A 27,878-nucleotide genomic window follows, 5' to 3' on the forward strand; every position below is an offset into this window, starting at 1 on the left:
CTCATGCTCTGTCTCTCTGTGTCTCTCAAAAATAAATAAACGTTAAAAGAAGTTTAAAAGAAAAGAAAAAAAGAAGTGACCATGCAGAGAGACCTTGGCAGGGACTAGAGGGTCATAAAAGGAAATGACATGACTTGGTGACACTGCTCCCTGGCTTCCCCACCCCCCACCCAGGTGCACAGAGGTCTCCCCTCTGTGACTCCCCACTGCACCAGCCTGGGAGCCAAAGTCACAGTGTCTCTTGCCCGGGACAGAGAGACACGACCCTCACATCAATGCCAGTAACGGTTTACCCACTCGGCTTCCTGTTAGGTTTTTTCTTCCTTCCCCGCAAGGGTGTCTCTTATCTTAAACTTCTTAGGGGGGTTTGTGCCGGGCTGTTTAGAATTTGATGACAGTTGGTGCCAGAAACCGGCCTCTCGGGGAAAATGAGGGGGAGAAAAGCAAGCCCAGGTGGGCCCTGGGTCCGGAGCGGACGGGACAGGCAGGACAACGCCAAAGCCGTGCCCAGCTGTCTGCCAATGTCAGGCTCCATCTTCCGGACAGGGCCAGCTTCGGCAGGGGGAAGTGCGGGGAGAGGCAGGGAGCTACAAGTAACCCACCCGACGGATGACCGAGAGGCAGTTGGGCCTTCTGGGCTGAGGGGTTTGCTTTGGCTCCTGAACTGGGAGTTCTGGGTAATTCATGACAGAGGCACAGTGCGAGAATCTGCCATGGAAACTGGCCCCTCCATATCTTTCTGCTACCCGGCCGTCCCCTGATAAAGAACTTTTGATGCCCTGCCACGTGTGCTCTGTGTGACCCGGTGGCCCAGTTCTAACGAGCGTCCCGCATCCTCCTGGGGTCTCTAAGGGATGGTCTTGTCCTTGTCAATCTGCCCAGGACGCTTGCCAGCCTGGGGCCCTGTCTGTACCCGCGGATCCCTGCCTCACCCAGGCCCCAGAGCCCCAGACTCAGCTTCACTCAGGGCTGCCAGGCTGCCAGTCCCTCCTCCTACCTGCTCCTGCCCCGAGGCGTCTGTCCACCCGAGGGACCACCTCCTGACCAAATGTAACTTGCACCCTGGGAGGCCGAGGGTCTGCACTCGTGATCCCCAGTCGTCTGTAAACCAGCCAGCTCCCAAGCCCCCTGACCATCCCTTGGGCCCGTCCAAGGCCCAAGTTCAAGGCTGACCCAGATCTGGCTAACTCTGAACCTCTGTCCAGTACTCAACCTGTGCCGTGTCCAGGCCATGTAAGGAACAGATGAGGCGAATGAACAGAGAGAGAGCTGGCTTGGGTTCAGTCGGGAGAAATGGTCTTACGGCAACCTGGGATGGAGGCCTGGCCTGGGGTTGGGTTGGCCAAACTCTGACCAGTGATGGCAAATGAGATGCTCTTACCTGTCATCCAGAAACCGATCTCTACGGCCGGGGGGGCACAGAGAACCAGACGCCTGGATCCCCGACTTCAGTCGAGATGCCACAAAACACAGGGGAATGGCCTAAGTGGAATCCCACCAACCCTACTAACCTGCCAGACTCCACTCTGAGATCTAGGAAGGAAGTCAGTGCCCAAGAGGGTCACACGATCTCTCAGACGCTCCCTGTGGTCACGGTCATGTCCAAGGCGAGGTGTACGGGAAACAGCAACACCTGAGGAGAAAGGAGAAGGTGTGAGAGCCCCAGGTGGCTGTTCCCGTGCCCGGCTGCCTCCCTGCCCCACAACCAGACTGGGCAGCACTGGCCAGAAGGTGCTTGAGGGAGGGCTGAGAAACCCGGGGAAGGAGAGAGACAGCAGCAAGTGCAGGGGGACCGGTGTTCACAGATCACCACTGTGAAGACACACGCGGGGACCGCATGTGTCCGGGGCTGTGGGTAATACGGGGACACTGAGGCGCCAGGGAGTGGAAGGAAAACTGACATGTGTGAAAGTCTCTGAAGTTACTCATTCATTTTCCCGTTCAGTCCTTCAACAAATATTTCTTGAGCTTCTTCTAGGCATGTAGGATAGTACAGAGATAAGAGCCCAGACTCTGGGGCCAAATGGCCTGAGTTCAAGTCCCTTCTCTGCTTTTTTTTTTAAATACAGATGCTTCTTTTTTTTTTAATGTTTATTTATTGGGGGGGGGTGGTGGGCAGAGAGAGAGGCGGACAGAGGATCCGAAGCGGGCTCTGTACTGACAGCAGACAGCCCGGTGCAGGGCTCGAATTCACAAACCGTGAGATCATGACCTGAGCCAAAGTCAGATGCTTCGGCTCCAAAGACGGTGCCACCCAGGCGCCCCTTTAATTGTTTTCTTAGTTGCAGTAAAATACACATAACATTTACCATCTTTACAGTTTTTAAGTGCACATTTGACCATGACCTGTGCAAAGGGACTATCTGTGTTTCTGGCTCTACCTAACCATTTTTCCAGTGCTTTCTGTCTCCTTGTGGGCAAAGGCTGCAAGGGACATAACATTATGGACAGAAATCCTGGACCTTGAGAATGCCCCAGCTGTGCCTCTCCTGGGCAAAGTGGGACTGTGTGTGTGTGTGTGTGTGTGTGTGTGTGTGTAGCGGCAGGAAGCAGACCCCCCCCTCCTCCCCTGCCCAGGGAAGAGAGTCCCTATACTTCATTCCTACATCTCTCTCCCCAGCCTGCTGGAAGCCTGAGTCAGCCTGCAATCTGCTTTTTCTCTGGAGTCAGGCTGGGCCCCTGGGATGTGAGGGTGGGGAAGCTTGGGTCACTGTCAAAGAGGGAGGGGGATGGGGAGAGCTGGAGCATTCTGGGAAGGAAATCCCCATGGGGAAGGCAGGCAGGTGGTGGGTACCTGGACAAAAGGGGCTCTAAGGGAGACAGGGATGTGTGGGGCCCGAGGAAGGAGGGGTGTGTTGAAGAGGTAAGAATGGTTGCGGATGAGAAGGTTGGAGGGAGTGGGTCACCCCTGCCCTTGAGGAGCAGAGGCCCCTTGCACTTTCCCCGCACCGACTGAGCAGGGACTGTCCAGGAAGGTGGATCTGGCCTGGCCCGGGGGACCAACGCTCACCCAGAAGACGTCACTGGCTCTGGAATGTAGAGAGAGCGCTGGGAATGCCGTGACAGCGGCCTGGCAACCCGCAGGACGTCAGGGCTCCTCCCTTCCCCCCACCCAAGGGCCAGTCCCTCTCCTCCGAGCCCGGGACGCGCACAGAACCACAAGTGACAAGAAGAGACTCCTGGAATGTCTCCCAGAGGAAGGGCCCTTGTAAAATCCAACCACCTTGTTATCCAGGCTGGGAAACTGAGGCTCGGAGAGGGTGCCCCCCCCCCCCCACCACCACCACTGGCGGGTCCCCGCTCCGCCCGCGCCAGGCAGGGGGCGCCCTTCCCCGCCGCCCGGGCCCCGCGGCCGCCGCGCCTGGCCGGTCCCCTAAGGAAAGTCCTCTTAAAGAGTTTTTCCTTTCGCGTGAACTCACCGCCTCCATCCAGCCGCGCGGTCTCAAAGGTGAACATCACACAAATGCGTTACAGATGTGTTTCCTTCCATTTTTGGCTACCGCGGGGCGCCTGCGAGCGGCGGCGGCGGCCCCGGCGCGATCCAGGCCGCGTTTTCCGTGCCGCCCGCCAACTTTTTCAAGCTGTAGTTATTTGATAATGATTTTTTTTTTTTTTTAAACCTCTCCCAATAATTGTTATCCTCCCCGCCCGGTGCAGCTCAGGTGATGGGCACAGACTGCAGACGCCTCCTCCTCCTCCTCCGGGTGCTCGGCGGCCGCCCCAGGGTGAGAAACCACAGCCCAGGCACCTTCGGCAAAGCCAAGGTCCAGGGTCCGCGTCTGGGCTAGCCCAGCCCCGTGGGACGACCCCCCTCTCAATCGCTCCCACGATTCTGCACGACCGACCCCTCCTCCCATAACCAGGCCACCTCCCCAAAGCCCACACACGGCGGGGGGGGGGGGGGGAGGGGGGGGCATGGCTGTCTGCTGGAAGACTGAACAGAGAGGGTGTGCTGGGCTCAAAGCCCCACACTGCAAACCTTTATTGGGCACCTGCTGTATCCCCAGGCCCTGAACAAAGTCCTGACCTCAAAGACAAGCAAGAACAGTGCCTGCCCTTGGGGCTCCCAGTCCAGAGGCACCTGGGACCACACACCCCTAAGCAGGAAAGAGAAGAGGGCTTCCAGGGCGGGATTGGGGCCGGAAGTTGCTCTGGGTGGCACGTGGCAAAGCTGGACACGGAGGGCTTGCCGCCCCCACCACAAGGCCCCAGGGGGAGCTGCCACACCCTCTTTGCTCACCCTTCACCCCTTCCTCCGGCCCCTGCAAAGGGGGGTCACCGCCAGCCTGAGTGGAGGCCTCTTCTAAGCAGCTACAGGACTCAGAAGATCGGGTCCCACCGGTCGGGGTACATAGGCAGCAGCCCAGGCTGTTGGGGTCCCCGAAGCCACGGCTTCAGACGTCAAGCGGGAGGCCGAAAGACAAGGCCAGGACGGAAGCACTTGTCCCTTTCGGAGTTCAACCCCCCGAGGGAGGGGCCAGGTGAGCTCTGGCTTTCACAGGTAAGGGTCCCACGCGTTTCTGATGTTCAACTGCAGCGGTTTGATGGAGCCCTTTGCTCGGGAGGAAGTGACACCCCCAGAAAGCCCAAAGCCCTTTAGTTAAACCTGAATTCGTTTTAAGTTTTTACATTGATACATTTGAGGTAAAATTGGGGCAGCCAGCAGCAGGGGGTGAAGGAGGAGGAAGTGAAAGGTTAAAAAGGCAGAGGGGCCGCGTTGGGCCGCCGAGAAGAAAGGGGTGCTGGCTGGAGGCCAGCAAAGAGTGTCCTTGGGCAAAACCGGACGGTTCCGCCCCTCCACTCCCCTCACTACTGGCTCTTCTCCAAGCCGTCCAACCTCTTGGAACATGGCGCCCATCGCTTCCCGCATCCAGTGGCCGGCCTCAGAGACACAGCGTGCTCAAGAGACACCAGTCAATCCCAGTGAATCCCAGGGTAGCCGAGGGGCAGCGCAGGAGTGTTGCGGCCGGCTCTTTCACAAACCTGCCAACTCCCCCCACCAAGTGGTGGGACCCTCTGGGAGCCTTGGAGAAATCCCTCTCTTCCTGTCTCCCTGGATCCAGCCAAGCGCACAGCCCTCCAGGAGGGGGCTCCCAGAGACACCTCCCCTCCTCATCCTGCCTGGAGGAGGGGCGTCAGCTGCAGGGCTGGAGGCCCCTTGTCTGAAAAGAAGCAGGATTTATCTCAGTTTGGGGAGGTCCGGGGCCCTGGAGTCCTAGATCATCATTAGTTCCATCAAAGAGGCGGCTGGGATCTGAAGGGGGCAAGATGCATGGCGTCCAAATTGGAAACAGCCTGGTGGGCTATGGGGCAGGAGCAGGGCTGGGAGAGGACTCAGGCCTCCCCTGGGGGGCCCGGGACACTGGAGAAGTCCCACAGACAGTGCACAGGAAGAGGAGGAGGAGGAGGGAAGAGAAAACATTCCACTCGGGCTCCAGGGAAGAGAGCCGAGCAAGATGGAGCACAGCCAGGTCTGCAAGTGAACGTGACCTCCCCGAGGGGGCGGCGAGTGGAGGCGGCCAGTCCCACTAGCGGCCCGAGGGCCTAGTGTGTGTCTGGCCCCGTGCTGCACACCCGCGTGCGTCCTGTCAGCCCGCCCACAGGAACAGAAAGCACTGCCTTTGCTTTACAGATGGGGAAACTGAGGCTGGCAGGGGAGGACTCCTGTGCCCAGGGTCACCCAGGGCACCCGCAGAGCCGGGGTTCCGGCTCCAATGCCTTGCTCTTCAGGACCTCACGCTTCCCCGAAAAGGGGGCGCAGAAGGAAAATTGTCTCCCAACTCTCTTTGCTAGTGCCCAGCCCGGAGCAACGGCCCGATTTTAAACTCTAGGCGTAACCTAGAGATAGAGAAACAGGACAGAGATCTCTTGGAGATACTGGGAAGCGGGAATACCACAGACAGGAACGGAATTTGTTTATTTATTGTTTTTAAGTAGGCTCTGTGCCCAGCGTAGGGCTTGAACTCACGACTGTGAGATTAACAACTTCGAAGGGGCGCCCGGGTGGCTCAGTCGGTTAAGCGTCGGACTCTTGACTTCAGCTCAGGTTATGACCTCCGGTTGGTGAGTTCGAGCCCTGTGTCGGGCTCTGCGCTGACAGTGTGGAGCCTGCTTGGGATTCTCTGTCTCCCTCTCTCTCTGCCCCTCTCCCACTCGCTCGCTCTCAAAATAAATCAATTTTTTAAAAAATTAAAATTGAAAAAAAAAAAAATAGTCACACGCTCTACTGACTAAGCCAGCCAGGTGCCTCCAGAATAGGATTTAAATGACACATTCAACTGTAAAAACATCTATAAGATCTCTCCCCACCGGTGCGCTTTGCTGGCGACTGACCTCTTTCTAGACGTCCCCCCGTCAATTCCAGAAGATGTCCTATAAGCTTGGACTCTCACGGACCTCCAGACATCTGACCCCCATGCCCCCCAAAAGCCCCTCTCCAGTGGACAGAGAGCACGTGGAGCCACATGCCTGGGGTGCTGACTAGCTGTGGGCACCTGGGTGCAGCCCTGTGCCCCCCGGGCTCCAGTGCCCGGCCTGGGAAGAAGGGATGTGCCTTAGTGAGCGAGGCCTCCAGCCCCACAGGGGCCCCAGAAGTTGGCCCAGAAAGGACACTTGAATGTCTTTAAGGGGAGACAGAGCCAGAGAAATGCTCAGGCTAGGAAGCCATCTCCAGGGGAGGGGGAAAAATGAGCGACAAGAAGTACCAAGGATGTTCCGGAAGCTTTACGCACGATGCCAAGAAACGGGACGCAGCCTAAACTTCCAACAGTGAGAGAATTGCGTGTGACCGAACACCACGTCACTGTTCCAAGCGGCGCTCGTGGCTGGGGTTCATGAACACGGGAAATGCTTCAGGACGACAGACACGAGGATTCCAGAAGGTAAGTAAGGTAGGAGCCTGCAACATGATGGACACCGACATTTGCCCCTGGTTGGAGTGCGATTAAAAAGCAGGAATGAATAAACATGGTATATGGAATGATCTCGAGTCTGTAAAGCAACAAATGCGTAGAAAAGGGCGGGAAGGAAATGCAACAAAATGTTGCCGAGTTGTGGGATTAGAGATTTTCTGTAAGGGGCGGATTTTTTTAAATGTGTTTTAGTTCAAGATTCCCCAGCGTCTTCGTTGGAAAGAGTTCAAACACGCAGCCAAGTTGGTACCTCTTTCCAGTTCTATCACTAACTTTGTATTATGCTACGTCACGTACCCGCCTATCCCTCCCTCGATCCATCCATAAATCCACCTTGGTTTGGTTTTGTTTTTTAATGCATTTTAAAGTAAATTGCAGCAACAGTCACTTCGCCCTACATACTTCAACATGCACGCCAGGAAGAAATGTTTTTCATAGCTACCTAGGGGACAGAGGCTGTCCTCAGCTCTGAGAAAAGCAGCCCCCAGCCCCACCGGCCTTGCGGCAGGCTGGTCCGGAGGAACGGAGGCTGGTTTGGGGTGAGGCCTGGCCCCCTGTCTTACTCTCTGGGTGATCTGCCGTCCCCGGAGCCCTGTGGTTTCTGGGCAAACACAAGGCAGGGATAATGAGATGTAAATAAACCTCTGGTCATCTGAGGGCATGCTGAAGGTTACTTGAAATGAAGCCTGCACTCACCTTGGGCTTCCTGCGGGGATAGAATTGTCAGATTTAACAAATAAAAAATACAGGGCACCCAGTTAAATTTGAATTTCAGATAAACAACGCCTTTTTTTTTTTTTTTCAGTATAAGTGGGTCCCAGGCAATGCTTGGGGCATGCCTATATGAAGAAGTATCCAGTCTATACTTTATCTGGCAATGCTTTGCGAGACGGGGAGATCGACACCCCGGGAAGGAAGCAAGCCAGAAGATGGGAACCGGGTTGGGATTCTTGATGGTAAAGCCTCCCGTTTGGGCTGTGCTTTGTACTTGACAAAGTGTTTTTTTTCTATCCCACCTGAGATCCACTGTCGGCCTCCAGGAGAGTATTCTCTTATTCCCACTTGAAGTTGAAGGACTTAAGGCTCAGGTCGTCCAGGGTCCCCACCCGGCTGACAAGGTGGGCCGCCTCAGTGTCTGGTCTCCCGGGGGGCTCTCCCCGACCCTAGTTCTTCTCTTGGAAACCTCAGCAGACCCCATACGTGGGCCCTGAAACCCACCAGCGGGGCTCCAGGATGGGCCCTGCATCCTGAAGCTTCAGGGCTCAAGGCCCGCCACCCCCCGTGGTAGTTAACCTTGTGTGTCAGTTGCCCGGGACATGGGGTGCCCAGATGTTTGGCTAAACTTAATTTCTGGGTGTGTCTGTGAGGGTGTTTCTGGATGAGATTAGCATTTGACTCAGTAGACTGAGTAAAGCAGATGGCCCTCCCCCAACATAGGTGGGCCTCACCTAACCAGTTGAGGGCCTGCATAGACTCTCTTCCTGACTGCCGAACCCGCACCTCGGTCTTCTCCAGCACTCAGACTGGAACTTGCCACTGGCTGCCCTGGGCTGCAGGCTTTAGGGCTTTCGCTAACGCTTACACCCTCAGTTTTCCTAATTCTTGGACTGAAACTCAACCAGCTTTCCTGGGCCTCTAGCTTGCAAATGGCAGATCGTGGGACTTAACAGTCGCCGTAATCACAGGAGCCGATCCCTTACAGTGAATCTCTCTTTATCTCTCTGTGTATCTGGAGAACTCCCTCGGAGAGGTCACACAGGTCAGCCTGGGCAGCTAGAAGGGACCGATGTCAGTTAATGCCAGCCAGCAGAGGACTTGGCAGGTCACATGTCACATGGTGGGGCCGGGGCTCCCGGAGGTCACGGGGCAAGGTACATACGGCAGGACAGAGGGGGCATCCAGGCTTCCACGTCAGGAATGCTCTTTTCAGGGCACCCTCGGGCTGGACCCGTGGCTTCGGGGGGGAGGACGCAGGTGCGGATGGCGGCAGTGTGGAGTGACAGAAGCCACACGCCAAGGCGTGTAGGTGGGAAAGGAAGCTGGCCCAGTGCCGTCCCCGTCCCCCCACTCTCCTCCCAGGCATCCAGCCGCTCCTTCGTTTGAACTCGATCCCAGTGTTTGACCATTTGTTTACCTGCACGCTTAGTAACTACCCCGTCCGCCGGTGGACAGAAGTGAGAGTTCGACAAGTCTCCGGGTAACTGTTTTCCAAAAGGCTTATTGATTTTCTAATAACCACCCCTCCTTCAACTTGAGACTGGGGCAGCCAGTTTGGAAACCCGTGAGTTAAGGCTTCAAGGGTAAAATATGGAAGCTGGGCTCACACACCTGTCGGGGCCATAAGGCACCATCCCCGAGAGCTGCCTTTACTTCCTTCCTTCGTCCTGGCAGGAGGACCTGCCCGGCCATTGTCAGTGTCAGCCACCAGGTCCCTCCCAGGGTCCAAAACAAGCCTCCTCACTTGTCCCAGGGCTTGGCCAAGCCAGGGCCGAGTGCAAAGCTGAGATACAGGCTGTCCCGGGTGATGGTGTTGAAGCTCCGGTCAGCGCCAGCCGTCATGGGGAAGCTGAGCCTCTGTGCGGCTCTGGTGAGACTCAAGTTCTAGGGTCTTTCTTACATCGGGTCTGCAGATGCGCCCATGCGTCCGTCCATTGCTTCACGTATCAGTTCGTTGCATTTAAGCAGTTACGTAAAAACGTAATTTGTTTTGGGGACTGGCTGGCTCGGTTGGTTGAGCGTCCGAGTTTGGCTCAGGTCATGATCTCACAGTTCGTGAGTTCGAGCCCCGCGTCGGGCTCTGTGCTGATAGCTCGGAGCCTGGAGCCTGCTTCGGATTCTGTGTCTCCCTCTCTCTGCCCCTCCCCCACTCACACTGTTTCTCTCTCTCTCTCTCTCTCAAAAATAAATAAAAAACGTTAAAAAAAGTTTTTAAATCTAGTAATAAAGTGGGGCGCCTGGGTGGCTCAGTCAGTTAAGTGACCGACTCATTTAGGCTCAGGTTATGATCTCACAGTTCATGAGGTCGAGCCCCGCATCAGGCTCTGCACTGACGGCTTGGGATTCTCTCTCTCTCTCTCTCTCTCTCTCTCTCTCTCTCTCCCTTGCTCTCTGCCCCTCCCCCACTGCTCGCTTGCATGGGTGCTCTCTCTCTCTCTCCCAATAAAAAAATTAAACAAATAAATACACTTCAAATTTAGTAATAAAGTAACTAACACTTTTATGGGTCCAATATTGTTGGATGCTGTTCCGACAAAGCAGGGAAAATTCCACCATCTGAACTCCCATGATCTCCCCGCACCCCAACAGGGCATCTTTACTCTCTGAAGGAAAGGGGTTTTTGTTTTGTTTTTAGTTTGAACCCCCCCCGCCCCCCCCCCCACCCCGAGATTCGTTTCTGGCGAGTTTCCTTTGCTGTCTACCAAATGGTTTTGAAATAGTCATCATTTCTCTGAGATGCTAAAGATTGCTTTTACTTCTGAAGGCAATGAAAACATGTCTACAGTTTCACTTTGAAGCTCGTCGGGGAAGAAAAAAACCCCTATAACATCTAGCACGTGTAAAGGAATTCTCAATTCATGGGCCACCTGTGTGTCTGATAATCGTTTAATGCTGCTTCCCAAGTTTCAATAATCTTTGCAAGCCGCTCAAATCGCAGCAGATAAAGCCTGCTGATGCACGGCCCGATGTGACTGGAGCGAACCACTCCGTGTCCCCGGTACTGCCTCTCTGTTCCAGCTACATGTGTTTCGGGCAACCGCCAGTCTCGTGACAGATGCATGGGTGGCGTGGAACAAAGAACGGAGCGTCGTGGAAGCGCGTCACAGGTTTTTGCGTTTTTCTGCAGAGGCCTTGGCATCACAGAGCACAACCGATGGGCGCGCCAGTGCTCCTGAACACCTCGGGTGCTCGCGCCCCACGGCGCGGCACCCCCACGTTTCCCACGTTTGCGTGGTGGATTTGATCGCCCGTGTTAGGAACCCCGCTTTGATTTGCTGCAGACAAATCTTTAGGGACCATATGTGAGTTGGCCCCGGTCATCTTTTTCGATACCAGCGAAATCCAGGCACCTCTGTGACCGACCCCGTGATCGAGACCTTTCCCACCTAAACGGCCGGGGCTCCTTCTCTGCCCGACCAGCGGTCTTGTCGCATGTTAGCCAATCGGGGAACATCGATTTCATCTGCTGTGCCCTGTAACGTTTCAGGTTTTATTTTTTTTTCTGGCGATTTCCTTTTGAATCTGCTGACTTCTTTAGGCACCGATGAATTCATGAAGTAGAATGGCTGGCTTTCTCTCTCTCCCTCCAAATTGTCTTTATTCACAGATGAAATACACTTGTCACGACTTCTTCACGATAAACACTGTTTTCCAAGGAATAAAATACGTTTAACTCTGGATTTCCAGAATGTTCTGTTTCCTCAAGCTGTTATGAGTGAACAGATAGTAATTTGTTAGTGACAGTTTCACCGGGAAATCGATGTTTTCTCCCCCGTCCCTCCCTGCCCCAACTGCAATGATTTCAGGTGCATTTTACATCTTTCGTGTTTTTAGATTTTTCACGGAGATTTTTTTTTTTTTTCTCCCAAAACAGAAACTCCCTGTACTACGGGACTGATTCTCCTCTGCGGGTGCATTGTGTTGGCAAACCATCGGTACAAGAAATGAGGGGATCATGTTTTACCACCTCCTTTCCTACTACCCCTTGCAAATCTGAACATTAGGAGTCCTCATAATTTCCAGACGGGCCTCAAACTCCTCATACATTAAAAATACATTTTGCGGTGGTTCCTGGGTGGCTCAGTCGGTTAAGTGTCCAGCTCTTGACGTAGGCTCAGGTCATGATCTCACAGTTCATGAGTTTGAGCCCCACATCGGGCTCTGTGCTGACAGCTCGGAGCTTGCTTGGGATTCTGTCTCCCTCTCTCTGCTTCTCCCCTCCCTCTCAAAGCGAATAAATAAACTTAAAAAAATACATTTTGGGGCGCCTGGGTGGCTCACGTGGCTGAGCCTCCAACTCTCGATTTGGGCTCAGGTCACGATCTCACAGTCGTGGGACTGAGCCCCACGTCAGGTTCCACGCTCAGATCGCTTAAGATTCTCTCTCTCTCTGCCCGTCTCCTCTGTTCGCACTTTCTCTCTTAAACAAAAAATTAGTTTATTCGTCCCACATTTCAAACCATAATACTTTCTCCCTATATATTGGCATCATTTGTATACAGATTATTTGGGAATAAGGAAACACTAGGAGTGCTGGATTGCACCAGGTCGACTCCAGCACAGAGCCCGACTCGGGCTCAAACTCACGAACCGCGAGATCATGACTGGAGCCCAAGTCGGCATCTTAACCAACTGAGCCACCCAGGCGCCCCTGATTCCCTGGCTCTTTGACTTTTCTGTCACATTTCCGACGGTTCAAGTAGCTTCTTCACCCTCTGTCTTTGGGAGGTCGGGATGCCTCCGTTCATCCTCTGACTCCTTGAACCCTTCCATGCCGGGCCTGCAGCTGGGCTCTGGGCACGTAGGTGAACCACTCATCACGTCACAGCTGGGAAGCTCCTAGCGCACAGGGCCAGACAGGTATAGACAATTCTTTTTTTTTTTTTTAAGTTTATTTATTTATTTTGAGAGAGAGAGAGAGTGCAGGCAGAGAGAGAGAGAGAGAGAGAGAATCCCAAGCAGGCTCCGCACCACCCCGACTCGGGGCTCGAACCCACAAACTGTGAGATCGTGACCTGAGCTGAAATCAAGAGTCGAACGCTCGAGCGATGAAGCCGTCCAGGCGCCCACAGATGTAGACGGTTCTAAACTGTTTTTCTCTGCAACCTTTCTTGACACCAGTTGTGGGGGGTGGGGTTCACCCCACACCAGCCGATTCTCTGACTCCAGCCTCCTACGATTCAGTTCAATTCTGATACTAACTCCCTGGAGTTACTAACCCAGCTCAAGGGCTCTGTCCCTCAAGACTGCCCCCCACTTCAGACGTCAGGCGCAAGTATTAGGCGCCCAAAGTGCCCACGCTTCTGTCTGACGTGGCTGCAAAGTCACAGGTTCCTATGACCCCCTCCTTAGACTTGGCAATTTGTTAGAACGGCTCACAGAACTCAGGGAAACGCTATTACCAGTTTACTCTAAACAATATTACAAAGGGTACAAATGAGCAGCAAATGAAGAGGCACATAGGGCGAGGGGGTATGGGGTGGGGGGAGGGGTGGAGCTTCTACACCCCCTCCAGGTGCGTCACCCCCCAGCACCTGGTTATGGTCACCAACCTAGAAGCACCCTGAACGCGGCCGTTTAGGAGAGTTTTCTGGAGATTCTATTATCCCAGGCATGATTGATTAAGTCATTGGCCATTGGTGATTAATTCAATCTCCAGCCCCTCTCCCTTCCCAGGTCAGGGGGTGGTGGGAATGAAAGTCCCAACCAACCTGATTCTGGCCCTCAGAGCTCCCGCAAATGGGTGTGTGCGGCAGGTGGGGAAGGGGTCTTTCTCAGGAGCTCGGGTCACCTTCGAGGAGGATCCTTCACATGCAGAGAGGATCCTAATCACATAGTTGGTTCTCCCAGCAAGCAGCCATTCTCAAGCATCAAGGGGCCTACCAAAGGTCACCTCATTAGCAGAAACTGGATGGATGAAAGGGGCTCAAAAAAAGGCGGGTGGGTGTGCCTGGGTGGCTCAGTCGGTTAGGCGTCCAGCTTCGGCTCAGGTCATGATCTCACGGTTTGTGGGTTCGAGCCCCACGTCAGGCTCTGTGCGGGCAGCTCGGAGCCTGGAGCCTGTTTCAGATTCTGTGTCTCCCTCTCTCTTTGCCTCTCCCCTGCTCACGTTCTGTCTTTCTGTCTCAAAAATAAATAAATGTAAAAAATAGAAGGAAAGAAAGAAAGAAAGAAAGAAAGAAAGAAAGAAAGAAAGAAAGAAAGAAAGGGACTCGTTACGGATAACAGAAGGTGTTCCTATCTTCCCTCCCACGCCCCCCCACCCCAGGAAATTCCAAGGGTTTTAGAAGCCCTGTGTCAGGAACTGGGAACAGAGCCAAATATATACAGGCGACCTTTGAACAATGTATGGGTTAGGGGCACTGACTCCTTGCACAATTATCCACGTAGAACTTTTGGCTCCCCCAAAACTTAACTAATAGCCTACTGTTGAGAAGAAGCCTTACCGATAACATAAATAGTTGATAAACACATATTTTTGTATTTATATGTATCATATGCTGTATTCTTACAATAAAGTAAGCGAGAGAAAGGAAAATTTTACCTAGAAAATCATATGGAAGGGGCGCCTGGGTGGTTCAGTCGGTTATAATCATGATCGTGATCTCACGGTTTGTGAGTTCAAGCCCTGCATCAGGCTTTGTGCTGACAGCTCAGAGCCTGGAGCCTGCTTGGGATTCTGTGTCTCCCTCTCTCTCTGCCCCTCCCCTGCTCGTGCTCTGTCTCTCTCAAAAATAAACACTAAAAAAAATTTTTTTAACTAAAAAAAGAAAAAGAAAATCATACAGAAGAGGGGCACCCGGGTCGCTCAGTCGGTTAAGCGTCTGACTCTTGGTTTGGGCTCAGGTCACGATCTCGAGGCTCGTGAGTTCAAGCCCCACAGCGGGCTCTGCGCTGACCACACGGAGCCTGCTTGGGATTCTTTCTCTCCTCCTCTCTCTCCACCTCCCCCATTCAAGCTTGTGCTCTCTCTCTCTCTCTCTCTCTCTCTCTCAAAATAAATAAATAAACTAAAAAAAAAAAAAAGATAATCCTACAAAAGACAATCCTACAAAACAGGTACAGTACAGTCCTGTATTTATTTAAAAAAAAAAAAAATCCGTGCATAAGCGGACCCGTGCAGTTCAAACCTGTGTGGTTCCGAGATCACCTGTACTTGTCGCTGTATCACAAGATAATGTGGTAACTGCAGAAGACAGGTGGGCCATTTCTTCTGGCTGCAGTGTGACAGGAGGAACGAGTCAGTTTCCCAGAAGTGACCGTGGCCACCCAGAATCCCCACCAACACACCCGGAACCACACAACCGAAGTAAAAGGAAGGTGCAAATTCAGTTTCAAGGTGAAGTTCCTAATCTGTCCACCCAACCTGATTTTGGCATTCAGAGCTCCCCCAAGCAGAAATGGGTGTGCGCGGTGGGCGAGGAAGGGGTCTTCCTCGGGACCTCTGGCCACCTTTGCGGGGAGGCAGGCTGTCAACTGGCACCAGTGCAGAGAGGACCCCCGGCCCCCCAGCCCCCAAGCTTTGTTGGCTCCGTGATGGGGACATATAACAAGGACGGCCGGGGCCCCAGCTGGGACACACGGCGGCAGGGTCTCCGGGCACGGGACCTAGCTGTCTGCGCCTAGGCCACCTGCCTGAGCCCAGATATTACGGACCCAAGTGTGAGAAAAGGAGGGTGCCATTCCCCGGGGAGCCACACCCCCTAGACCCGCATTTCGGGGCCGCGATGCTGAGCTCAGCGATCCCGATGGCCGCCTCGGAATGGCGAAGACGGCTCGGTTGTGACCTTGGGTGCCGGCCAGTGGCCTCGCCAGGGAGAGTGTTCCTTGTGGGGCCAGGCTCACCTCCACTCGAGTCAATCCACAGGGAGGGAGGAAAGCAAACCCAGCGTCTGGATTTTGCGGGCGGATGGGTACCTCATCCACTTCCTTCTCCGTTTACCGTGCTCCTAGCCTGCTCCTCCCCTCCGTCCTCCCCACACTGCCTGGGGATCCTCACCTTCCTTTCCTAGGCTCCTCTGCCTCTAGCCTCTGCCCCTCCCGTCCATACGCCAAACTGCTGCCTGGGCAGTGGTCCGTAACGCAAATTGCTCTCATTTCTCTCCGATCTCAGTCCTTAAATGACTCCCCACTGCCTACGGGGAGATGTCCACACTCATCAGCCCAGCGTTTGGGACCTCTCAAAATTCTGAAAAACTTTCCTTGTCTCTGCTCCCATTTATACCCCACCCCCTACCCACCAGCCTCTCGACGTTTCACGTTTCGGCATCGCCCGTGTAGGGTGGAATAGTAGCGAGGAACTTGGCTCTGGAGTCCAGCCGCGGGGCTGCGGATCCTGGCAATGTCAAGTACAAGTCTTTCGGTGCGTGAATTTGAGCAAGTTGCTGAACTTCACTCCACCTTGACGGCCATACCTGAAAAGCGAGGATAATAACGATTCCTACCTCATGGGGTTACAGCAAGGGCACAAATATCTAACAAACATCCACTATTTGCTAGTGGGAGCTTGGCTCCCACTGCCGTTTCCACCCACATGCCTTCCAGGATGCTCACTTTGTGAACTCCTATTCATCCTTCAAAACAAAATGCAGCTTCGGGGCGCCTGGGTGGCTCCGTCGGTTGAGCGTCCGACTTCGGCTCAGGTCATGATCTCGTGGTTCGTGAGTTCGAGCCCCCCCCCTCGGGCTCTGTGCTGACAGCTCGGAGCCTGGAGCCCACTTCGGATTCTGTGTCTCCCTCTCTCTCTCCCTCCCCTGCTGGCACTCTGTCTCTCTGTCTCTCTCTCCAAAAAATAAATAAACGTTAAAAAAAACGTAAAAGAAAATTTAAAAAACCAAATGTAGTTTCAAAGTCCAGCTGTGACCCCTCTAGGATAGATACTCCCTCTTCTGTGTTTCGAGCACCTCTTGGGCTCCCCTGCATCCCAGCAAATGTCACAGTGAGCCCTGGGTCTCTGCTTATCTGCCTCCCCAACTAACGGGGTCGTATTTACCCTTCCCCAGAGCCCACAGGGCGAGTTTGATGAACAAATGAATAAAATTTCTGAAATGGCGAAGGGAAGAGATTTTCACCCGGTGTCGTCTTTGAGAATAAACACTAAAGACCACATTATAAAGGAAAAGCCCGAACTCTATCTATGAAGTGTTTTGGTTTTTTTTAATGTCTTTTTAAAAAAGTTTTTATTTATTTTGAGAGAGAGAGAAAGAGACAGAGCACGAGTTGAGGAGGGTCAGAGAGAGAGAGAGGGAGAGAGAGAGAGAATCCCAAGCAGGCTCTGCACTGTCAGGGCAGAACCCGGTGCAGGGCTCAAACTCACGAACCATGAGGGTATGACCTGAGCTGAAACCAAGAGTCGGACACTTAATCAACTGGGCCACTCAGGTGCCCCTGTGCAGTCTTTATTAAAGCCATAAAAGACTGGTCATGTTTCCCCTTTCAAAAAGAAAAAAATGTGAATAAAATAAAAATAAAAGGTTGGGAAACATACATACCAGAGAGATAATAAAACAGAAAAAACCCTTTTTTTGTTTAATTAGTCATTACGACCAGGTATCTATGGAAACAGATGAATATTCACATTCCAGGTAGACAAGCATCTATTCATTTAACAATGCGTAAACAACAGGAAAGTTGGGGCCTCAGAAATTAACACTGGTCCCTTCAGTAAGTGTTTCTTGACTGTGAAGGATATGATAAGAAAACAAGATTCAATCCCTGCCTTCAAAGGCACCATAGGTTGGTGGCTCAGTCAGTTAAGCGTCCGACTTCGGTTCAGGTCACGGTCTCACAGTTCTTGAGTTCAAGCCCCGCGTCGGGCTCTGTGCTGACAGCTCAGAGCCTGGAGCCTGCTTCGGATTCTGTGTCTCCTCTCTCTGCCCCTCTTTTGGTCTCTCTTTCTCTCTCTCTCTCAAAAATAAACACTAAAAAAAAAAAAAAAAATTAAAGGCACCGTAGGTCAACAGTCAAATCCAGCCCACCTTGTTCTGATGGGAAAGCGCGTGGGGTCAAGGGAGGGTATACCACGGCGTGTTGGCACACGAGTGGGAAAGACCTATGTAAGAGCAAAGGCCTTGAGAAGGTTGGCTGCAGATGACGGATATCAACAGCAAAAGGGAACTTTTGGGGGTTATAGAAAGTTCTAGAACTCAAAGGGAGAACGTTCTAGAACCTGATGGGGGTGATGGTTACATGAGTGTGTACAAGTAGCAAAATGAACTTAAAATGGGTACATTTTATTGTATGAAACGTACACCTTTTAAAAAAAAAAGCCCTGGAGAAGAGAATGCTGGTAGTGTTTGTCAGTGCCCTGGGGAATATAGGATAAGGGGCAGGGGAGGGTGTGGAAGGGAAGACTCTGAACCCTGTCTTTGATATGTTGAATTTCAAATGTCTGTGGTTTTCTACTCAAAGAGGGGTCCCAAACCTGCAGCTTGAGTGACAGAGTCTCTCCTGGACCAAAGTTTATTCGGACTCTCCTAACTCTTTTTCAACTAGGCCCTCACCTTTAGACTGCCATGTTTGTTTCTGCATTGTCCAATGTTTTTAATGTTTTATTTATTTTTGAGAGAGAGAGGGGGGGAGAATGAGTGGCAAAGGGGCAGAGACAGAAGGAGACACGGAATCCGAAGCGGGCTCCAGGCTCCAAGCTGTCAGCACAGATCCCGACTCGGGGCTCGAACTCACAAACCGCGAGATCACGACCCAAGCCGAAGTTGAACGCTGAACTGACTGAGGCATCCGGGCGCTGTTCAGTTTTAACAGGAATCCTGCTAAGTCAGTTTAACCAGAATCCCCCATTCTCCATATCTGATCACCCTGGGTAGCTGACTAAATTCCTCACCCCCTTCCGCCCTCCCCTGGGATGGTGACACCCTGGCCTGCCTTTGGCAAGAATCCTGTTAGGTCAGTTTAGCCACAATCCCCCTTACCCCTGGTGCTTCCTGTGAGTAATTTTCTATCACAAACCCCACCCTGCTTCTTGGCTCTGGGTCCCCACTTCTCATTGTCATTGGAGGTGACCCAAACCTCCCTCCCCGACTGAAAGACCCCATTGCGGTGGTCCCAAGACTTAGCGTGACAGTCCATTGCCTCCCCTTGTTTTTTGTTTTTGTTTTTTTTAATTAATTAATTTATTTTTTAACACTTATTTATTTTTGAGACAGAGAGAGACAGAGCATGAACGGGGGAGGGGCAGAGAGAGAGGGAGACACAGAATCGGAAACAGGCTCCAGGCTCTGAGCCATCAGCCCAGAGCCCGACGCGGGGCTCGAACTCGCGGACCGCGAGATCGTGACCTGAGCCGAAGTCGGACGCTTAACCGACTGAGCCACCCAGGCACCGCCTCCCCCTTGAATAAAGCCTTGCTTACCAGCTTTAACAAGTGTCATTGGATAATGTTTTCTTAAACACTGGGAGCTAGTTAGAGATGCGGGGGTCTCTGGTGCCAGATCGTCAGTGCCCCGACCTACTGCGCCAGGGCGCCGATGTTAACGAGTTCCCCTGCCCATGAGTCATGCGCACGTTAGGTTTGAAAAGCACTGATTTAAGGGGCCTGGAATGGCTCCTTGCAGTGAAAGGCACACAGCTGTGACAACTTAAGGCTGCAGAAAGGCAAAGGGACGGACCGAGTGGCAGGCCTATGCAGGGCACCCCGGCCATCAGACGGCAGCCTGGTCCAAAGGGCGAAAGGAGAATAAGAAGTCCAGGGGCCCCGATTTGGGTCCTGGGTCATTCTCCTAGTGAAAACCAACCAGGCCATAGGATCATCAAATTCACCAAGGGCTCTCCACATGCACGGTCTTACTTGAGTCTGGCTCAAACCTACAGGTGGAAACCAGCAAGATCAGAATGAGCTGTTTCTCAGCTTTCTAGAAGAAGAAGCTTCAGCTCAGAGAGCAGGGGACTTCCCCCTAAAGGCCCCGTCCAGTGGCCTGACACTTGGCTGCCAAAGGCCCCCTCGTTAGAGCTGAGAGGCTGGGCTCGGGGGTCTTCTCTGGCAACTTACGAGAGCACCCCGGGAGGAGGTGGCCGGCCCCGGCTTGGAGGGCCTCCTTGGAATAAGTCCTCGCTTGCCCTGGTGCCTCGCTACGGGCTGGCTGGTTTTCAAGGACTATCGGGCCAGCACCCCGCAACGCCCACCCAGACCGAGAGGTCTCTCGGGTAACAAGCCCGATCTGAGCAAACTGCACAGATAGCTGTGCCTGTCACCTGGACAGGTAGAGTTTTACCTGGCCACCAGTGCCCGCAGCAACTGAAACCGGGCGGAGCGAGGGGGTTAGAGTCTAAGGGGCCACGGGGCATCTCTCTGCCACTGCTAAGCCCCTTCTGTGTGGGCCATTTCCCAACTCTCCGCTCCATCCTTATCCCCACACCGTGGGCCCGTTTTCTGGTTGCCAGATTTCAAGGTCACGCATGTTAGAACCCAACCCTTGGAGCTCAGGCCGATCCTTCGTTATGCAGAGAGAGAAATAGAGCCCAGGGAGGGAAAAAGTGTTATCTGTGTCACATAGCAAGCCGGGGACAGGGCCAGCTCAACATCGATCGAAGCTTGCCCTTTTCGGGGCTTTGGTCTGCTTGTGTGCCCCAACCTGGGCTTAGCCAGAGCCTTGCCCTGCCTCAGGGCCCTTGCACCTGCTGTCCCTCTGTCTGGGAGACTCGTCCTCTCGACATCCCCAGGGCTTATCTTCTTAGGACAAGCAGGTCTCTGCTTACCAGTCAGCTCTTCAGAGGCCGTCCCTGCACACCCCGTTTGTAAAGCAGCACCCCTCAGTTCTTCACAGCTCTGAACATTCCCAGATATTCTGTTCTTTATTAATTGTTTTCTTTTGTTTACTCCCTGTCTTCCCGGGCCCGAATATAAGAGCCAGAGTGGCGGGGACTCTGTCTTGTTAATTACTGCATCCCCAGTGCCCAGACAGTCCTTGGCATTTAAGAGGTGCCCGTGAAATGAATGGATTGGGCCGATGCTATCAGGGTCTCGGGGCAGTGAGGAATTTCCTCACTGGACGCCTGTGAGCACATCCCGATTTCCACCGTCCAGCCCCTGGCGTGCTTGGCCTTAAGCCACTATGCTGGGGAGGGGGCGGGGAGTTGCATGAGGAAGATGGGGGCTTCCTCTTCATCTAGCCCTTCCCTGGCCAATCCTTCCCTTCCTCACGCTGCCCTCGCCCCCAGCACTACCGCCATCCCCTGGGCCCTTTCCCTCCTCTGAGAATGGTCTCTCCCGCCCCACCCCCGGCCTCCCCCCTGCCCCCCGGAAATGGCAGACAGTTTGTAATTCTGTCTCGAAGCCTAGTTCAGCCTCATACCCACCTGTGGAGGCGGACACAATTACGCTCAGAATCCAAGACCCAGAAAGGTTAAGTAACTTCCCTGAGGCCACACAGCTAGTAAAGGAGCTCGGCGGAGACTCAAAACCTAACTCTCCTGAATCTGAGCTCTGCGGTCTGTCCTCCGGGGTCCGGCAGGGACGGAAAAACTGCCAACACTGCATCGCCACCGGGGTAAGAGACAGGGGAGCGCCTAGCAAGGAGTTGGCGCTCCGTGAGGACCTGAGAACACAGACAGGGCTCTGCTTCTGGAGTCTGTTGTCTTGGAATGTTGTCTGACAGGTCAGGCAACACTTTTCCGTCCTTTCTTTTAGAACACCCACCAGGAGCATGAGGGACCCAGGGAAGTACTCACTGGGCAGGAGGCTGGGAGCTCACACCGGGAGGGCTGCTGTCCTGGGCCCTTCGGGGGCCACCCGGCTGACAGCGTCAGACAACTGATTACCCCGTCACATTTCCCAGCAGCTCCCGTGGGGAAAAATGCTCTTCCTTACATTGAACTGAAACCCTGCTTCCTGGAAGCTCTGCCTGTGGGCCCTTTGTGACCTCAAAGAACCATCTTTCTTCAGGGGAGGGAGGGTCTCCGGCCCCACCAAGTTTTCCCCCCAGGAAAATGATTGTGGGTTCCCTTACTGTTCCACACACGACAGAGCTCCCTCATCGGCCTGCTTCTTCTTTCAAAGCACTCAGTTCTGGAGAACAGAACGGTCACCTCCCTTTTTATGGGGTACTAGGCCTCTAGTAATGCAGCCCAAATTCCCATTTGCGCTTCAGGCGGCCATCTCCTAAACCATGAAAGGTGTGAGCTGAGTTTGAGGAACGACAGGATCGTAATCCAGTATCCAACACAGTGGTGACTGGAAGTCACCCTCAAACGTACACAGAAAATAGCATGGTATGGCCAAAGCTGTGGAGTCAAAAACAATCATGGCCTGTTTGGAGACAAAAGGGGTCTGGCTGAGCCAGGGGTTCATGATGGGAGACCCGGGCTGAACTGGGGAGTTGGGACAGCTCATGCAAAGCCTTGAATGACAGGTTCAGAGGTTTGGATTCCTTGCAGGCCCAGAGAAAGGACTGAAGGTTTGTGAGCTGGCCCTTGATTCAGAAAGTTTAGGGGGTGGACCGGGGATGGGGAGGGGAGGAAGGGAACCCACACTGGTTGGCCACCCTGCCATCCGAGTGGGAGGTGAGAAATTACAGAACGTCCCCCAGAGAAGGTAATAAATGATGATCTGCATCTCCCTTCATCTGCGGGTGAGAAAGCAGGGCCCAGAGAGGGAAAGCGATTTGGCCAAGGCCACACAGCTATCAAGGAACAGAGCCTGGGCCAGGCTTGATTTTGTTGTTATTTTTTCATTTCCAACAACATGTCTTTCTATTACACCAAGTCCTCTCAGGGGGCGACTCGGATCTCGGTACCTAGCAGGTGTTGGAAAATAAACGTGGGCTCCGTGTGATGTGTCACCTGGCTTGGGTTGGTGGTGACAAGGAGGCATTACGGAATGAGCAGCGATGAGAAGAGCTCGGGACGGGGTTCCACTCGTCCGATACAGGGTGAGCTCATTCCAGAGATTCTCTTTCAAGGATCAACCTGCTGGGAACCCCTACAGATCCAAATGACTTCAGAGACCTCCCTGGTCCCCAAGGCCGGGGTGTGGGCACACAAGGGACATCCGCCTGACCTCTTCTGGAGGCAGGCACCTCACAAATCCCTCCCCGCGATCCTCCCTCCAGCGGTCGGGGACCCAGCTTGGGAGAACGGACTTCTCAGCCCCCTGCCAGCCAGACCCAGTGGGCTCTCGGGGCGACTTGAGCTAATCGTCTACCCTCTTTGTGTCTTGGCTTTCTCATCTGCGAAATGGGGATGATGATACTTACCTACCTCATCGCCGAGTTATGGGAATTAATTAATGTTTATAAAGGACCCGGAGGTCCACAGATGAAAGGCGCTATAGAACTACAAAGTATCATTACTGTAATTACATTACACTATTATATCTCAGGCCAAGGGTTTTCTGCAGCTGCTCTTATTACTGAGAATGGGCGATGGGGTGCAGATAAAACCCAATCTCCCCCAACCATCGCTCCAAACCCCAACCAAACTCCATCCAGATCTAAATTCCGGGAGATTCCATCAAGCTTGGAAAACATGACAAGCGTCTCCAGCCTCAGAACTGCCCCAGGGCCAGAGAGACAATGAGAAAGACTGTCTCCTGAGTCTCCTCCTGAGAGCAACCGTTTTTTTGGAGGGGAGGGTGGTCTTAGGAGATCAAGGGATCTTCTGAATTCATACAGACACTGCTCCCCACTGCATAGACCCTGAGTCATCTGGCCATGCTCTCTCTTTCTGGGGCCCCTCTCTGGGTTAAGCTGGGACCCCTTGTGGGATCCCTTCCCACAGTTTTCCTGGCCCCAAGTCAGACCCCACTTCCAGACCAAAAAAAAAAGGCGGCTGCCCACATTTATTGAACCTCCAGCAATTCCTGCGTTCAGCCATCATCACCCATTTCTCAATTCCCCAGCCTGGCCAGGTAGGCGAAAGCTAGATCAGAAAGAAATATAATTACCTTTTTATGAGCTTATGACATGGTTGCACCCTCCCCGGCTGCCAGCTTGCCCAGTCACTCACAAATGATGATATACATACTATAAATTATATCATTATCGACCTATAATTACAGGCAACATATACACGAATCCCCCTGAAGGAACTGAGGCTCCGAGATTACGTCCCTTCGCCCCTCGATCCCCTGGGAAAAAGCCCGCTGCCAAGGAGGGGAGTTAACCTATTTCCAAATCGCAGGGACGCTCGGTTAAAACAACAGAGACGCCCCCTGCCATGTTCATGCACACACCCCCGGGCTTCCCCAGAACATATCAGCTCTCCCCACGGAAGGCACCAAGCCTGAGATGTTGGCGTGAACAAATCTGGACATGTGAGGGCAAACTCTCAGGGGGAGACTGAGAACAGAAGCGCCCTGGCGTGGAGCTCCAGGGGGAAGGGCTGGTATCCAGACAGCAGGCGCAGACCCTGGGACACTCCAGCCGGGTGGCCGGGAGCCCTGTGGCTCCCCTCGGGCACCCTCGGAGGACACCCTCAAGGACACCTCTGCCTCCCAGGACTAGCCGAGCATTGGTGCCCTCAGAGACGTCCTCACTCCACTGGGGTGATTCCCAGAGCCTGGCAGCGGTCTGGTAACCCCTATACCCCCGCACTGTTCTGTCCTGCAGAGTGGTGGCGGGGCGAGGGGTGGGGGCCTGGCCCGCCCGAGGCGGGCTGTGGACCCTTCCCGCCGCTGGGCCGATGGCAGGGAGCTGTGAGTCACGGCCCAGCTCAGCTCCTCCCGGGGACCCCTGGGCAGGAGGGAGATGGGAAGCTGGGCCGCACCCCAGTTCTGCTCTGGGTCCCCGGGCCACGCACCACCCCTCTCTTCCTTGCTTGCTTCCTTCTGTGGGCCTCCTGGGCCAGGCTCTGGGGAGAGTCACATAAAGGGCACAGGTCTGTCCTGAGGGAGCTCCGAGGGAGAGGCCTGTGGCCAAAGGAGTGCCTGTCGTGAAGTACATGTGAAACACATGTGTCCAGGCAGAGTACCTGGACAGGGCAGGTGGGGCAGGACCGGTCAGGGAAGGCAGAAGCTGGGCTTTCAGGGATCAGTAGAGAATTTCCAGGTGGGCATACAGGGGAAGGAGATTTTTTTTTTTTAATGTTTATTTATTTTGAGAGAGAGAGAGAGAGAGAATGAGCAGGGAATGGGCAGAGAGAGGAAGAGACTGAGAATCCGAAGCAGGCTCTGCGTTGATATCGGGGCTCGAACTCACAACCGGCGCGATCATGACCTGAGCTGAAACTGAGAGTCGGACGCTTAACCGAACCAGCCCCCATCCCCCCGCCCCACCCACCCCCCACCCCCCACCCCCCACCCCCCCCGCCAGCGAGGAGCCAGGGACAGCAGGGGCTTTGCCCCCGCGTCAGGAGCGCCAGGCTCACAGCAACCAGGAGCCTCCTCCATCTGGATGGCAGGCGACCCCAACTGTAGCTCGTCCTTGAATCACATCTTGTAAAAAATCATTTGCACATTTGAATTCAAAGCCCCTCAAAACAGTATAAACACCACCATTCCGAGTACCATAAAAACCACGTTGAGCATTTATGGAAACTAAAACATGTGTATTAACATATGGCAAAAATTTCACTTACTGCATCTTTTTAGCATTGGACTGATGCATGAGGCATCTGTGCTAAAAGCGTTTGAATGGAAGCTTCAGAAAAGAGCAGAACGCGAAAAAGGCTGTCGGCAAGGCTGGGCTGTTGGCAGGCTGCAGGGAAGCCCGAGGACCCGTCCCCGGCGAGGGCCGGGGGGCTTTGGCAGAGAGGCAGGGGGGCCGCCCACCAAAGGGCGCGGCGGGCGTGAACACGCGGCCCACCCCGCTCCCCCGAGCCCCCCCTGCCCAGTCGAGTCTCCCCCCCTCCTGCCCCCTCCCCCCTCTTTCTCCTCCCTCGTTTCCCTCTCCTCCCGCCGCCTCAGACGGCAGACGGGTCTCAGGGGAGAGGGCGGTCAGCCTTGGAAACAGGACAGGGAAGATGTCCCGGGTCTCTTCTCTCACCTCAGGTCCGGGCACCCATGGACCCGACGGCGATGGGGGCCCCAGGGCAGAGCTTTCATCAAGTTCGACCCAGAGCCCGGAGCCCCGTGCCTCTTCCAGGTGGCTGCAGTCTCCGTGGCTGCCCTGTCCCAAAGGCCGGGCGGGAACGTTCCTCTTGTCCAGGGTTCTAAGGCCCACGGGGTCCCGTTCGCCAGGCTCGGCCCCTCATGCCGGGCTTTGTTTCCAGCTATGGCACGTGCGGGTCAGAATGCCAAGGCCCCCACAACCCCCAACGTGCTGACGGTCCGTCGGGCCTGGAACAGCCGCCTCCACCCCAGCTCCGGCCTCACCCTGGCAACGGGGGGGGGGGGTGGGGGGGCACCCATAGCAGGCTCGCAGATGGACCTCTGACCTGATTCCTCCGGGCAGCCTGTGGGCAGGGGTGTGACAGTCACTCTGAATTGCTTTGAAAGAAGAAGCCAGCCTTGTACATATCTCCTGGTCCAGGTTGAGTTAGGGCTTTGATGCGACCATTTGTTAACTTTCTTCGACTTATTTTGCTACTATGTGTCTCGGAGAAGAGGCCAGGTGAACTTTCAACTTCTCTCTAAGTGGGAGACCGTCTCAAAGAGGGACACAGAGGGCCCGGCCGAGCAGCTGTGGAGCGTTGTTCGTTGGGGGCTTGGCCGCGGATTCGCGCTCCCAAGTACATGAACGTCAAGCACGGAGGTCCTGGAGCCTGGACACCAGAACGCCTGCAGATTTGGGCCTGGGCTGTCCCTCTGCCATCTGACTGCCATCTCTCCTGATCCGAGGGGAGGGTTTAGGGGTGACAGCAACCTGGAGCACCATTACCGTTTCACCATGGTGCTAGCCGCCAGGAAAAGCCCTTCCAGTGTGGGTGCCAACAGGCCCTTGGGTTTTTTGCCCAGGGCTGAGCACGTCTACCTCTCTTTTAGGAGACAAGGTCACAGCCCAAGCCGGGGCAGCGTGGGGCAACCGCACCGGCTTGGAACTGGGAGCCTCCATCGATTCTCCCCGATGGCAAATCTCCACGTCCACCTTGCCGACTTGCTCCGCACGGGGTGTCCTATTTGTCCACTGACGGGATGGACTGAGCAGGTCTTCTGGCAAGACCCCCACAGAGCATGGAGGTCCGGCCTTCCGGGTCAAGGCGGACATCCATCCACCGCCCTCCTCCCCGTGAGAAAATCTTTAGCTGCACCCGGATGTGCAGCTTGTAAAGATCGCCACAGTTGAGATGCGCCCAACGCGGGAGAATTGAAGTGACCGGCCCAAGGCCACATTGCTGACGAACGTGGTGCCTGACCCCTTGGCCCAGGGGCCCCTCTATCCCCGGGACGACTCCCAGGCAAGAAAGCTTGGCTGCCACCCCGGAAGCCTATCTCCAGAGAGTGGATCCCCCTCTCTTGCCCAGTGGGTGGTAGCCGGGTGCTTGCTAACTCCTCACCAGAAAGGGGCCTCTCAAGGGGCAGACTAATTGCCTGGGGCTCCGTCTCTTTATCAGAACCTGATAGGAGACAAAATAATATCTGACTTTCCTTCCTCGCCTTGATAAAGATCAAAGCCCCGAGGGTAATGTCAAAGATCACGGGAGCTTGCCCAGCACTAGAATCCTGGATTTGGAGGTCATGCCCCAGCCCTGAAGGGTCTCTGGTCAGGCAAAAGAGACACAGAGCTTCCCAGCTCACTTTCCCTTTCTCTTCTATTCGGAGACAGCGAGAGACAAAGCATAAACAGCTATGAGGAGATAAGACGATACCCTCTTGTTACCCTCCTGGTATTCTCACTTTCGGAGATGGCAGCCCAGGGCTTGCATTGGCAAAGAAAATGGGGTAATTGATCTCTCTTACGACATCTTTCAGAATGTGCTCCTCCCTGCTTTAATTTCAGCCTCAAGGTGTGGACAGGCAGGCGGCTCTCCGGGGAAAAAAAAAAACAACAACAACAAGAAAAACACACCCTCCCCGTTAACCAGTGTGCAAAATGGCTGCTGGCTTTTCTCACACCTACAAGCCAAGAGGGATCCCCGACACTGTCCGGGGGCCCTTTCGTCTGGATCTGTCCCGGCTTCTTTCTGCTGGATGACCTTCCAGAGTGTTCTGTCCTGAGTGGCCCTGGGAGAGCCATACTGTGGCCTCTGGAATAAAGGTCCAGAGACAAATGTAGGGAAAGGGCGAGACAGTTGTGATGTTTCTGGCATTCAGTGCCCGCTGCGACAGGAGGCTGAGGAGGAGAACTTTGGGTGACCCCACGGGATGCGGACACACAGGTGTCCAAGTGGAGTTTGGTCGGAGAACCGCGTTAGGCAACGGTG

The 27,878-nt window shown here is 54.3% G+C and overlaps 1 long non-coding RNA gene across 3 annotated transcripts; it reads right to left on the minus strand.

The window, feature by feature from the left end:
• Positions 1-10,532: 10,532 nt before the first annotated feature.
• Positions 10,533-21,451, minus strand: LOC122234672. Of its 3 annotated transcripts, XR_006212560.1 has the most exons (4): positions 17,606-17,718; positions 15,869-16,042; positions 14,759-14,845; positions 10,533-11,334 (listed from the first exon to the last, which is right to left on the minus strand). It is a non-coding gene; the product is annotated as an uncharacterized LOC122234672 (long non-coding RNA). The 3 variants fall into 3 exon arrangements; XR_006212561.1 differs by lacking the exons at positions 10,533-11,334; positions 17,606-17,718 and adding an exon at positions 21,312-21,451 and having other exon boundaries at positions 14,720-14,845; XR_006212559.1 differs by lacking the exon at positions 10,533-11,334 and having other exon boundaries at positions 14,720-14,845.
• Positions 21,452-27,878: the final 6,427 nt, after the last annotated feature.

Source organism: Panthera tigris, chromosome E3 (assembly GCF_018350195.1).
Source record: "Panthera tigris isolate Pti1 chromosome E3, P.tigris_Pti1_mat1.1, whole genome shotgun sequence".
Classification (NCBI taxonomy): Eukaryota; Metazoa; Chordata; class Mammalia; order Carnivora; family Felidae; genus Panthera; species Panthera tigris.